General features: G+C 44.4%; 1 long non-coding RNA gene across 1 annotated transcript; it reads right to left on the bottom strand.

The window, feature by feature from the left end:
* Nucleotides 1-5794: 5794 nt before the first annotated feature.
* Nucleotides 5795-11773, bottom strand: LOC115587602 (uncharacterized). Its single transcript, XR_003985088.1, has 5 exons — nt 9627-11773; nt 7931-8096; nt 7490-7831; nt 7153-7358; nt 5795-6749 (listed from the first exon to the last, which is right to left on the bottom strand). It is a non-coding gene; the product is annotated as an uncharacterized LOC115587602 (long non-coding RNA).
* Nucleotides 11774-14542: the final 2769 nt, after the last annotated feature.

The raw sequence follows: 14542 nt of genomic DNA, 5'->3' as shown, positions 1-14542 counted from the left end.
CCTCCGCAGTTGAGGGGATGTCCACCCTCAGTCCTGCTGGTGGGGGCGGGTCTTCTGCCGTCGACATAATTTCCAAGAAAGATTGTGGGACTCAACATCCCAGTTGTGGCACCTGCTCCAAAGGATGGTGTTCGGGTTGGTATTTCTCAGTCTCGGCACCCCATCTGTTCCTGTGGCGGCAGATTATTTGCAGATGCTCAGGAAATCGTGGAATGCCCCAAGTGGTGCACCGCAGTTCAATGCTGGATGCCAGAGGCTGATGAAGGTCTTGTATGCTTCTGACACCGGCATGGGGGACATGCCCCAGGTGGAGAGGGAGATGGTGGCCCTTACATCTCTGGGCCCAGAACAGGTGACCGCTAATCCCCGCTGTCCTGTAAAGGAATGCGAGAAGACTATAGATACTGATAAATACATACAAGATGTATATCTTATCCATGTAACTGCAATAAGGTAACAAGTATTTGGTTGTATTTGTCTGTTAGAAACATCAATAAAAAAAATAAAATAAAAAAAAAGGAATGCGAGAAGACTGACCGCCTGGTGTGTCGCTCTTACAATGCTGCCACTCGGGCTTCCCGCTCTGGCAATGCGCTTGCCATCTTGTTGGCGGCCCTCAGGAGGACAGCTAACCCAGAGGATCAGGACACTATGAGCCTGATAGACTCTGCTGTTGTCACTCATTCCCAACTTACGAGGGATGTGGGTGTGGTTATGTCATCTGCCATGATGTCCAGGAGGCAGATTTGGTTGGCACAGACATCCCTTCCAGAGAACATTAGGAAGGAGCTCACAAACATGCAAATTGTGCCTGCACGCGTTTTTCACCCTGACTCTCAGGGTGTGTTGGACAAAGCCGAACAGTCTCGCCGCACTAGAAACTGTTTCAGCGCACCTTTAGCAGACCCACGGCTCCCAGGTATTCTTCTAAGGGTCCCCAGCATTCACACCCCCCTCCGGTGCTCGCCAGGAGCCGTGGCGGCAGCATGCTGGTTTCTCGGCCTCTGGTGGTACACAACCGCCGTCACGCCGCCAGCAGCGGTTTCAGCCCCATCCTCCCTGTAAGGAGGCGTCCCAGACACTAGCGGCACCAGGTTTTTGGATTGTGGGTGGGCCTCCAGAAAACTGGATGGGCCAGTTAAAATAAGCCAAAAAAATGGGCTCCCCTTCATCTCCATTTCAGCACTTTTCTGCGGTACTGACGACAGAGCAGACTGTATCTGCTGAGGAAGCTCAGGTCCTTTGGGGTGCAGGGGGCACTCCTGACCTCTTTCTATGACTCTGTGGTGGCATCAAACATTTTCTATGGAGTAGTCTGCTGGAGCAGCAGCATCTCAGCAGCAGACAGGAGGAGACTTGATAAACTTATCAAGAAGGCCAGTTCCATCCTGGGATGCCCTCTTGACTCAGTGAAGGTGGTGGAAGAGAGCAGGATGATGGATAAGCTGTCATCACTGCTGGTGAAGGAGTCCCACCCCCTGCAGGTCACTATCACAGCACTGGGCAGCTCCTTCAGCAACAGACTGATACACCCTCAGTGTGTGAAGGAGAGGTATAGCAGGTCCTTCCTTCCTGCTGCTGTCAGACTGTACAACCAGCACTGCTCCATATAGACCTCACCCTGTACTCTGCACTGTGCAATAAGCCTGTACAAACTCATTCCAACACCCATATTAATTATCTATATTTAAAATCTGTATATAAAAATGTGTTGATCACTTTTTTGCACTATACATGTACATATGTATATACGTCGATTCTATTTTTCCTTCCTTTTTAATTATTTTGTCTATTTTGCTATTGCTTTGTCTTGTAATATTCTGCTGTTGCGACCAACAAATTTCCCCTTCTGCGGGACATTAAAGGATTTCTGATTCTGATTCTGAAAATGAACCAAAATTATTTCTCAGCTTATTTCTTCAGAATAATTAAATGAATAACATTTCTAACCATATTAACTACAGCACAACAATCCGAGATAACTGATAAATAATCACACATTTACACAATTCAATTCAAACTTGCTTGTGGGACTTGGGGCTTGTTACAGCCGGAGACGGTGGGGTTTCCTGCTGAACACAGCAAGAATGTCTTTATATTCCAGTGAATCTGTCAATTCCCTTTCAAATGAAAGCAGGGACAAAGAGCTCAGTCTACCTGTAAACATTGTTGCCCTGGTGCCTGTTTTTATCCGACTGACAGCTGAAAAGAGTCTCTCCACAGTACATGTCATCATGGGCAATGTGAGGAGGGCCCGCAGGAGACTGTTCATGTTGGGGAAAATATCATGGAGGCAAGCGCCAAACACTTCTACGAGTGTTTCTTTGTTCTCGTTTGTGGTCTTGTTGGCCTTTGCCTTTCTTTTAAGCTGCTGCACAAACACAGTGTGCTCTGCGTCTTCCACAGGAATGGAAAAGTGCGCGCAGGCGGGCTGGATGAGAGCCTTGTCACCAAAGGTGTCTGACCGTGGCAAGCAGGCAGCAGCAGCTCTCATAAAGCCGTATGTGTCAGGCTTGAAACGAGTGTTCAGCTCCATCATCTGCTTGTCCAGTATGTCATTCCATAATTTCTGTAGGTCTGAGTGTTGCTGTACAGGTGATGATTTGCCCAGAGTAGAATCAATGTGCGTGCTGTCTAACCTGGCCGGCAACTTCATCTTGCGTGATCCACTGATATCCCAGTGCACAATCTCATGTTTATCAGCTCATCTGTCAGTGCCATTACTTTATCAAATGCATGATTCTCATTTCTGAACTGTGTGTAGCTGTCCTTGGGCCCTCAATCAGATCATTACAGTCTGTAACTGATAGTGTGGAAGATTGCAAGCCCTTAGTGGCGTAGTCGCCGGCTTCAAATAACTGGTTGAATGTGACAAGCAGAAACAAAAACTTTTTCGTCTGCATTTGGTGCAGCAAGGAGTCAGCTTCAAGTTTGGTTTGGCCAGAACTTTCGGAGAATGTGGCGAGGGTCTCCAAAATAGGTCCCAGGAGCGTCAACACCTTACTCAGGGATGTGATTGGACAAGGTTAAAAAAGCAGGAAATTATACGGACCCCGTAGCACAACACGGCAACAGTGCAGCCATTACACACAGACATAATTTTGTCACTTTATATGAAAAGTTCAATATGCAAACATAGAAAACAATTAATTTAACAAGAAAAAAAAAAACCTCAAAAGGTGCAGATATTACCCACTAAACATTAGACGTCTCATGGACGTGCAGATCATGTCTATATTGCGTCCGTCGGTCCAAGACCAATTCTGGACCTCTTCACGACGTGCAAACTAGGTCCACAATTTGGACGTCTAATCATGACCCCACTTGGACGTCAATATGCAGTTGAACATTTGAACGTCAGGCTAGGTCACTTTTTTGGACGTCTAAGACAGGTGCAGGGAATTGACATGATGTAAGTAATTTATTTATTATTATTATTATTATTATTATTATAGGAGTAGTACTAGTAGTATGGACATGATTATTTTGTGATTAAACATTATTTTTGAATAAAAGTAATGTTTTTGTTTGTTTACATTTTCCTGTTTTTCTTTTCTAAAACAGTGTCATTCTGTTTAATACAAAAATATATATATACATACACTCAACGCCATTTGGATTGGCTGAGGCATTGCGTCATTACAACGTACATCCTAATAGCCATTCCCATTGGCCCAGGTGTTTGTCTTCCTTTGAAGCAATTGGCCACTCGGCTCTGTGCACCGTTGACCGTTAACAACTTACAGCAGTCCGAAAATCAGCGTCCAGTAAATTGCAGGTAAGTTCGGTCAGCTCATAGACCCATAAGTTAATTTTATGTTCATTTATGCATTTATAGCGTTTGCCGTTTTAGCTTTGTTGTGTTAATCTACTTCAAATCTGTTGTCGCTATAATTAGCATTACATCTGCTAACGTTAGCTTTTGAACACAACCAACTTTGTTTACAACGAAGCTGGCGAAAAATCAATACATAGAGTGACGCGCTTGAGCCGTGGGCTGTTACCCAACCCCATCGTCGGCAACAGGAGCCTCCAGTGTTAACGAGCAGGAGGGCCATTGTGATGAGCTGGGAAGCGAGTGTTAGCAGCGGATGTTAACCGCTACCGCTCGTCGAAGTTAGCATAAAGCTACCTCATCACAACAGCCATCATACTTGTTAAGTTACCGGTCAAGGCTTTTTTGTCGGTGACGGCCGTGTATGGGTCCGTGGCTCCAGCGCTTCACTCAGACTGTAGTTATTTTTCTTTGCGGTGCTGCTGCTGACAGAGACGTGCCTGCACTTGCTAACATCCGGGACAGCTAATGGGGCTAGCAGAACAACAAAACAAAACAAAGCAAAATACTAATATACAGGCGGGAGGAGGGGGAGTTTCAGACACAACCACGTGGGGGTTCGCAGCCAAATGCATAACAATTTAGTGCAATGGAGCTCTGAGTTCAGTATTGTAAAGCTTTAGTTGGGTGTTTCTAAATCAGTCTTATCCTTTTGTCAGGTGGTGTTTGGTCCTCTTTTGAAAGTGGAGTGGGGTTTCCAGCCCTTTGGAAGCCACCTAAACAAGGTACAGATTGTGACCTCATGCTCCTTTGCACACACCCAGTCAATTAAATTGTAAGACTAAACTGACTTATACTGCATCTGTGCCTACAGATGGCTATGAAAATGAAAGAATGGCGAAACCACCTAAGAGACATGGATGAACTTCTACGTTATGACAGCGAAGATGGACATCAGAGCATTGACATTAATATCGATGTTGTGGATGGGAGTTGTAGCAGTGTAGTATTAGCAGTGTGCCTGGGACCCCACGCAGTTTAACAAGTGACAGCGTTCCTGAGACATCACATGGTTTTGATTTTGACACTGATGTGGACTGTTTGTCCACTGACTCTGAATATGAACCAAATGATGATGAAGCCGAAGTGATCAGCAGCCTTGAAGATGACCTGAAACAGTGGGCTACAGACAAAGGGAATGTGTGTTTGAAAATTAACCATTTATGTGTGGGAAAAAAAAGCTAGATTTTTGTTTATTTTCACAAGATGAATCTGGTAAGCCCTTTAATTTTTCTGTGTTCAGTTTGATTTTTACCCCAGTGTTCACACTAAAAAAAAAAATAAATAAATAAATACAAATATATATATGTATATGTGTTTAATTTTTTATATTTTAATTGTTCTTGTGTTTGTACATAGTCACTCAGGACTAACCCTATTTTTGTAGTACAGACCAAAGAGGTGTAATTTTATTTATTGTATTTTACCACTGTTTCCACTTTTCAAACTTAATTGAGGGTTATGTTGCCTGCTGTTAAGAAGTAGTAGCCTAGTAACTAGTATTTCTCAACTGAATCCTGGAGATTGGATTGTGATTTATTATTTTTAACAGCATGCCACCTTCTGAAATGGGTCTACATTTATGCATAGAAATTAGAAGCAGTACAGTATAAAAACAATGTCTAATATGAGTTCTAATTTGACGTTGAAATGACGTCCACAAAGACTATATTTGGACTAGAAATAGCTCCTGAACGGGGGTACTGTGGATGTCATAAATGGACGTTAAGTGTATGTCAAAAAAAAGACGTCGTCTGGAGTAACAAATTAGAGGTGCAAAAATGACTTGGAAAAGACGTCGTTTGGACGTCTCTTTGCGCAGTGAGTATTATAGTGTGTGTGTGTGTGTGTGTGTGTGTGTGTGTGTGTGTGTTTGTATGTATGTGTGGTGAACATCACACACTTCATTTTGATCGTTCAAAATGTGTGTCTGAGACAAAGAGAGACAAGAGACAGAACCTGTGAACAAGTCTTTCAGTGTATTTCCCACAATGCATTTGGATTACAGTATCACATAAATGTAAAATCAAATTAGGTTGGCAATACACTCATAGTGGTACTTTAGGGATGGCTAAACATGGCTGTCAGGTCCCAAGATGCCTCCAAAAACACCTGAGAGAGAGAGAGAGAGAGACCTAACACCTAACACAACACACCACTTCAACCACACTTAAAGGACAATTCCGGGCAAATTCAACTCAGGGCTGAACATTTTAGATCTAAAAGAAGGAATGTGCAGATTTTCAGTTTAATTGCTCCTGTTTATAGCATCGAGTTGAATTTGCCCGGAATTGTCCTTTAACTAAAACAAAACACAACAAACCAAAACAAAACACAACAAAGCAACAGACAGAGAGACACAGTCTAATTCAGTCTATTGCAGTGTATTTCAGTCTTATTTTTGAGCCAGTTTCTTCATTAGAGTCTCTAGGCGCTTCTTCCGAAAATCTTTTCGGGCCTTTGCAGCTGCTGCCAAGAGGATGTCTTTGGCTTTTTCTTTCCAGAGGTGCAGGGTGCATAAAACGTGCGCTTCCTGGCCTCTGCTCTCCTCCTTATTTGTGCCCTGTACCTCTGGCTTGAAAGTTTAATGTTCCTGACCAGTTGTATGTTGACAGGGCTTTCTTTGGTCAGTCTTGAATAAAAGCTGATTGCAGACTTTTCCATGGCCTTCAAGTTATATTTAAACACTTCATAGGCTTCATAGGTTTCCACATTCACATTTGTGCTCTTTGCATTTAAAATGTCGCACATCATGCTGAAGGAGGACTCTACCAAAGGCCCATGGAATGGACAAAGAGCACATAGTGCCAGCTTACAAAGAGCTGGGTACCTCTGGGTATTCCTGACACCATTCCACCATGAGTCAATTCTCGTTTCCACCCGCACTGACGGCAGCATCATGTCACTTGCATATCTAAGATGAGAAACAAGGTATTATCATCATTGTAGAATTTAATTAGGGAAGAAAATTCAAAATCAATTAACATTTTATCAAAATCTCTACAACTAACACTGTAGTACAATTACTTAGGCTCTATGGCTGAGCTGTGACTATACCATGACTTTAGACAAAAGCATCAGCTATGAACAATAATCTTATAGACACACAATCTCATAAATTCCCACAATGGAAAATCATGAAGTGTTAATGTTGCTTTCATACGCCATAACCATGTATGGAAGACTGTATCTATAATGTATCTAACCCTATCACTTGAATGAGTGACAGAGAACCTAGCCATATCAAATGGAAAATAAATTGCACCAAGACACTATGGACACTATGGAATGACATCTTCCAACAATTAGGCCATCACCTGTATACTTCTTGATCCAAACCAGCTCTCTCCTGTCCGCTGAGTTTCACGGCTGGAAACATATCCGGCAATTTCTTGAGTTCAGGAATGAGATGATGATCTCCCTGTGCATCCGGGTCCAATTATGACAGCGTTTTCAGGGTTGGACTGGTAAGAGGCAGTTTTTCTTGGAGATTAATGGCACATCTGGTGTAGCCTTGCATAACCTGTTACAACAAGATTAAAAGAACATTGGGAAGACATATTTTATTAGTGCAGCCTGCTCCAAAATTGATTAAATGAAATATCTATAACTATTATTTGAAATAAAATGTATCTAAATGATGCTATATCATACCTTTGTCTTAAACAAATACACAACAGGATGGTCTTTTCTCAGCGATTTGAGAATTGATGTAGCCTCTGAACCAATAAAAGGCACTGAAAGATGAGCTTTGGTTGAGGTAACATCAAGTTGGACCATCTTTGGACCAGAAAGGTTCCTCCCCTGTGTGCTGAGGAGGTTCTGGGGCTTCATGAAGCAGCACAGGAACTCCCTGAGGAGCATCTCTTGCTCATCATGCAGCTTGTGAACTTTGGGATCTTTGGACTGAAACGTCAGCGTGTACTTCTTCAGAATAGGAAGGACTGAGGCATAAAGATTCAGCTCAAGTAGAGTCCTCTTCTCCTCAAAGAGCACCTGTGAAAACATGGAAAACATTAAACATGGATCCCTTTCATGCTTACAATTAACATTCAACTAGATAACTACTCCCAAAAATACTGAAAATGTTCTCACCTTTCGACAAATTCTTGCCTTCCTCACCCTCCCTTCATCTGTGAAATTCTTGGACTTTCTACTCAGTTCCTTCCAGATTTCTTCAATCCGAGCCTTGCCTTCTTCTTGTACACCCTTCCTAAGTGTAACTGCATCAGCAGTCTCCTTGTATACCTCCTTGTCCTCTCTGTTGAGGAAGGCATAGTAAAAAAGGATGAACACATCCCATAAGCGTAATGTGTCCAGGCTGACCTCCAACACCGACAGCCACCGGTGTGGCACATAACACTCTGGCAGTGAGGTGTGAATGCCAATTATGTCCCCAATTTCTTGGAGACTGTCTCTCATCTCCACTAACCATTTGTGGTCAGTGTGAAGATCTGAAAGCAAACTCTCAACCCAATGCTCAAAAGGACTGCAGAATTTCTTGCTGGCATTATGGATATGGTGGCATGAGTCACCTTCAATGTCAAGCATCTGCGGGGCACGGCGGTTTCTGATTAATTTCTCCAGCCCATTTTTGGAGCCTCTCATGACGGCACACAAGTCCATGAGAATTGACACTGCAATGATAACGTTATCTGATGGTGCAATTTTAATGCGCATGTTCTGCTGTTGTAGCTTCCAGGCCTTTATATGTTTGAGATGCTCCACATGTTTCCTTAGTGCAGTCTTCCCAAAAAAAAGTAAAAAGTAAAAATCAAGTTACTCAAACTGTACAAAATAACAACTTGCACCTCTTGTAAATAAATAATTTAGAAATTGCAATGTGAACAGTATAAAAAATATCTTGCATCTTTTCTAGCTGCCAATTAAATCTATCTTATGTTAAAGGCTTTGTTTAAAACAAATGCTCACGACCGGGAGAAGGGTTAAGTGCAAAGGGTAACAGAACAGGGAGGAGGAATAAAGTTACAGAAGGAAGCTAATTTAGCTGCTCCTCTCTGTAAAAGCGGTTCAGCTGGGTGCTGTGTGTGACAAAGACAGCGCAGCGGTGATTTAGATGGAGTCATGGTCTGCTTGCTTCCCACACCATTTTAACAATTTATACCGTAAAACTTCAAATAATGGCCAACTCCCAATTTACCGCAAGTCCCACTTGGTTACCGCGGTTACCGTAGCTGAATGCTGCCACTCTAATCATTCCACCGGGCGTGCCCGCGGTACATCTCGGTTCCACCGAGCGTTTCAGTGACGGTGAGTGGCCCGACACTGCTTCATTATCACCGCTGCTTCACAGTCGAGGCAGATGCACAGGCACCTGTTACCGTTACCATACCGATGAGTTGACGTGTCCTTTTTACTTTATAATCTCTTCTCCTGTTCGGTGTTTCAACCCAAAAATCAGTAGATAAGTAATCAGAATCAGAAATCCTTTAATGTCCCGCAGACGGGGAAATTTGTTTGTCGCAACAGCAGAATATTACAAGACAAAGCAATATCAAAATAGACAAAATAATTAAAAAGGAAAGACAAATATAATCAATGTCTATACATATTTACATGAATAGTGCAAAAAAAATGATCAACACATTTTTATATACATATTATACATATTTTTAATAAATATGGGTGTTGAAATGAGTTTGTACAGGCTTACTGCACAGTGCAGAGTACAGGGTGAGGTCTATATGGAGCACTGCTGGTTGTACAATCTTACAATCCCCCATTAAACGTAAAAGCATCTAACAAGAACATGGAAAGAATATTGGCATACCTGAATCATCCATATGTCGATCCTCTTACATGACGAAACATGGCAGCTGACGTGACTCAGAAAAAGTGGCGCGACGCTATGGGCGCGACACCTTCTTCTACTTCTTCTGGATTTCCGGCAGGCTGTACGCCATCCGGTGTAATGCTGCCCTCCACCGGTCATATCCATTATCCATAACCATAACTAAACTCTCTCCGGCGCGACACCTGCATCCGCTCCAAAACCTATTGGTGGCTAATGGCGGCCTGGCGGTCCGCCGGTCCTAAAAAAAAAAAAACGCATTTGCATGATTCACAAGGGTTGCATTTTCATGTCGAAAAATCACATGCCTGCTTACTTACTGCATTTGACCATGAGCTCCACCTCACATCACAGGATCTCTCCAGCTCCAGTGTTTTTTGCCCTGGTCGCATCTGCTTTTGTATTTCCAGAAATCTGGCATGTCTGTGCGCCCCAGTCATAAAGTTATGCAAGCTGTTTATAATGTCAAAAAACGTTGAAATGCAGGAGACACTTTAGCTGCTGTGCACAGGACAAGGTTAAGTCTATGTGAGTTAGAATGCACATATACAGCGTGGGGAAACGTCTTCTTCAGGATCACATGTACCCCTCCTCTGTTCCCCGACATGACTGATGCGCCGCCAAACCCAAATCAGACGCACAGCCCCGGGTCCAGCTGCAATGGCTCCAGCACTTCCAAGATCTTAGCCAATATTGCCTCTGCAGTCATGTTGCCCGTTTCCACAAATCCCACATCCGTTCTCTCAATGTGCCGTTGTGCGGGTATCTGACGGATACTGCCACTAGCTCTCTTTTTGACACGTCTTTGCACTCATCTGCTAAAATCGCATAATACGTGTCTGGCCTTATCATACAAATCTGCCTTTATTTTTTTTATAAGGAGTGATGCTGCGATTTCCAGTATCTCATTTTGTATAGCGTGGTGCAGTTGTTTACCATTCTTTGGTAATTCATCCAGTCGACTTTTTATTTCTGGGTCATATTTGGAAACTAGGTCAAGTAGCTCCAAAAAGTTACCCTTGTTTAAGGCATCTGGGTTTTCCCAATGCCCACGCAATGGGATTTCTTGTTTTGCACAGAACAGGACGAGATCTATGACCATCATGATGTGCTGTCTATGTCTTTCAATGAAGGACACGTCGCTGGCATCGTTGTTCAGCTGGTTAATAATATTTCCCCGTCCTGGCTGGTGACTTTGCTTAAAACCATCCATTTTCCCCAGCGCTGCAGCATGTGCCCTGCTGGCTTCATGTTTGCCACAACCCTCAGATAAATATTTCCAGTCTTTGAAGCCCGTATTAATGAATCTAGCCTCATGAGCTGCTTCAGGGAAATGACGACAAGACTTACAAAATACAGCATCTCTTGAGAAGAATTTTGAGTACCACCTGTCAGAAAAACTCCCATCTTTCCCCGATATGCGTGTGGCTGGGAATGTACGGAGCTTGGGCTGGCTTGCAGGCTCATCTATTGATGACAGGTCTAGCAGAGGTTGTGACAGGTCTTCTTGGGGAACAGCGTTTGTGCTAGGCTGCTGAACCCTGTCTCCTATAACACATAAAACGCTATCATAAGTTACTTCTGCCTACTGCCAATATTATTTTTCCCTCCAGAAAATGTGCATACAGACAGCCAGACACTAACGTTAACGTTATCCTAACTGTTACTTGCCTTGCTGGTGTGAGGGAGTGGCTACGGGAGGACTTGATTGGGAGGGGGCGGCCAAACCGGATGGTAACTCGTCACTAGTACTGTTAATTAAAAAGGCAGGAGTTTCCTCCTCGGAGCGTTTTGTTGTGAATTTAAATGAAAATAAGCTGCTTTGCTATGTTGATGTTTCATAATAGGTAATAGCTACTGTCTGTGTGTATCTCACTGAGCTAGCTTGAAAAGCTTGAGCGCCAATGTCATTCATTTCATTGGATCATTTGCTAGTGACGATGCAGCCTGTGGGCAGTCTTAAGAGTCCACATGTGGGATAGAAGTCGCTGATTGGCTGAGAAGCTTTCACTCAAAGCTTTCTTTAGGCTGCTTATTGGAGGAACAGCTAGAATGAAAATCACTCACTACTCACTAAAGGCCTGGGTCAAAATAGATAGATAGATAGATAGATAGATAGATAGATAGATAGAATTACTTTAATGATCCCAGACTGGGAAATTATTTTGTTACAGCAGTATTGGGTCAGCAAATAAAACACTTCATACATAACATAAATAGAATCCAATATAAACATAGTGTATATATACAGTGCACAGTGTGCTATAAACAATAAACAATAATAATATATACAACAAAACAAAATATGCAAAATATACTATAACAATAATAATATATACAACAAAACAGTAGAGAGATCAGAGTTCTCTGTCAGGCAGAGGTGAGAGAGTTATTGTATAAAATGATGGATTGTGGCAGGAAAGATTTCCTGTATCTATTGCTACGACAGCGAAGCTGAAGCAGCCTTCCGGAGAAGGTGCTCCGCTGTCTGACCAGTGTGAGTTGGAGAGGGTGGAGAGGATTATCCATGATGGATAACAGTTTTTTCAGTGTCCTCCTCTCCACCACAGCCTCCAGAGTGTCCTGTTTGCAGCCAATCACAGAGCCAGCCTTCCTGATCAGTTTGTTGAGTCTGTTGGTGTCGCTGGCTCCAATGCTGCTTCCCCAACAAACCACAGCAAAGAAAAGTACACTGGCCACCACAGACTGATAAAAGATCTCCAACATCTTGCTGCACACGTTGAAGGATCTCAGCTTCCTCAGGAAGTAAAGTCTGCTCATCCCCTTCTTGTAAACAGCTTCAGTGTTAGATCTCCAGTCCAGTCTGTGGTTGATGGTAACACCCAGGTACTTGTAATCCTCCACCGCCTCCACATCCCTTCCCAGAATGCACAGAGGTTGGAAAGCCGTCTTCCTCTTCTTCCTGAAATCTATCACCATCTCTCTGGTCTTGCTGATGTTCAGCCGCAGGTGATTCTGTCCAGTCCACTCCACAAAGTTGTCTACCAGTGCCCTGTACTCCTCCTCCTGTCCCTCACTTATACACCCAACAACAGCCGAGTCGTCAGAAAACTTTTGCAGGTGACACGACCCAGTGTTGTACTGAAAGTCAGTGGTGTATAAGGTGAACAGGAAAGGAGACAGTACAGTCCCCTGTGGAGCTCCTGTATCACTAACCACCGCATCAGACAGAACACTGCCCATACGGACAAACTGTGGCCTGCCTGTCAGGTAGTCAGTAATCCAGGAGATCATTGTGTCGTCTACACCCATCACCCGCAGCTTCTCCCCCAGTAGCAGTGGCTGAATGGTGTTAAAAGCACTAGAGAAATCAAAGAATGTGATTCTCACAGTGCCTCCTCCACCATCCAGGTGCGAATGGGCTCGTTGCAGCAGGTAGATGACAGCGTCATCAACTCCAAAGTGGGGCTGGTAAGCAAATTGCAGAGGGTCTAGCAGGGCTCTCACCTGCGGCCTCAGGTTGGCCAAAACCAGTCTCTCCAGCACCTTCATGACGTAAGATGTGAGGGCCACTGGTCGATAGTCATTGAGGTCTGATGGTGTTGACTTCTTTGGAACAGGAACCAGGCAGGAAGTCTTCCAAAGCACCGGTATTCTCTCCTGACCCAGGCTCAGGTTGTAGAGGTGTTGTAGGACAGGAGACAGCTGGCTGGCACATGTCTTCAGGATCCTGGGGCTGATACCGTCAGGGCCTGTAGCGTTCTGCTGGTGGAATCTCTCCAGCTGTCTCCTAACCTGGCCTGCAGTCACAGTCATGCGGGGGAGGCTGCTAGTGGAGGAGGAGGAGGAAGAGGTGGAGGAGGAGAGGTGCTGCACAGAAGTGCTCACAGCAGGGGAGTGAGGGGGGAGGGGAGGAAGCATTTGGGGCAGTGAGGGTGTGTGGGGGTCTGGAGGTGTCATGGAGACGACAGAAGGCTGTGAGCTGAACCTATTGAAGAATCTGTTCAGCTCGTTTGCCCTCTCCAGGCTGCCCGATGACTGTCTGCCGCTCACCTTACACCCAGTGATCTGCTTCATACCAGTCCACACATCCCTCACATTGTTCTGCTGGAGTTTGGCCTCCAGCTTCCTCCTGTAGGCGTCTTTACAGGCCCTCAGCATATCCCTGAGTTCATGCTGCACTCTCCTCAGTTCTTCCCTGTCTCCAGACCTGAACGCCCTCTTCTTCTTGTTAAGAAGAGCTTTCAGGTCATTGGTGATCCACAGCTTTTTATTAGGGAAGCAGCGTACAGTCCGGGTTGGCATGGTGGTGTGTTCACAGAACCTGATGTATTCTGTGATGCAGTCGGTCATGCTGTCAAGATCCTCTCCATGTGGCTCAACAAGTGCATCCCAGTCTGTCGACTCAAAGCAGTCCTGTAGTGCGTCAGCAGCCTCCTGAGTCCACTTCCTCACGCTCCTAGTGTGGACAGGCTGCCGCTGAACAAGAGGCATATACTTAGGGGTCAGCAGGACCAGGTTGTGGTCAGATCTTCCAAGAGGGGGGAGGGCTGTGGGACTGTATGCATCCTTAGCATTTGCATACAACAGATCTAGTGTGTTACAGTCTCTGGTGGGGCAGTCAACATACTGGTGAAATGTTGGTAGGGTTTTGTCCAGTGAGACGTGATTAAAATCCCCAGTGATGACAATAAATGCGTTAGGATGCTGTGTCTGTATCTGGGCAACAGCGGAGTGGATGACGTCACAGGCCACCGCTGCATCAGCTGAAGGAGGAACATACACACCGATAATGATGGCGGACGTGAATTCCCGGGGCAAATAATAAGGCCTCATCCCCACAGTCAACAGTTCAATGTCCGGGGTACAGATAAGTTTCTTCACGTGAACATGTCCGGGATTACACCACCTCTCACTCACGTACAGTGCAATCC

Source organism: Sparus aurata, chromosome 9 (assembly GCF_900880675.1).
Source record: "Sparus aurata chromosome 9, fSpaAur1.1, whole genome shotgun sequence".
Classification (NCBI taxonomy): Eukaryota; Metazoa; Chordata; class Actinopteri; order Spariformes; family Sparidae; genus Sparus; species Sparus aurata.
This window is presented reverse-complemented; position numbering and strand designations above follow the sequence as displayed.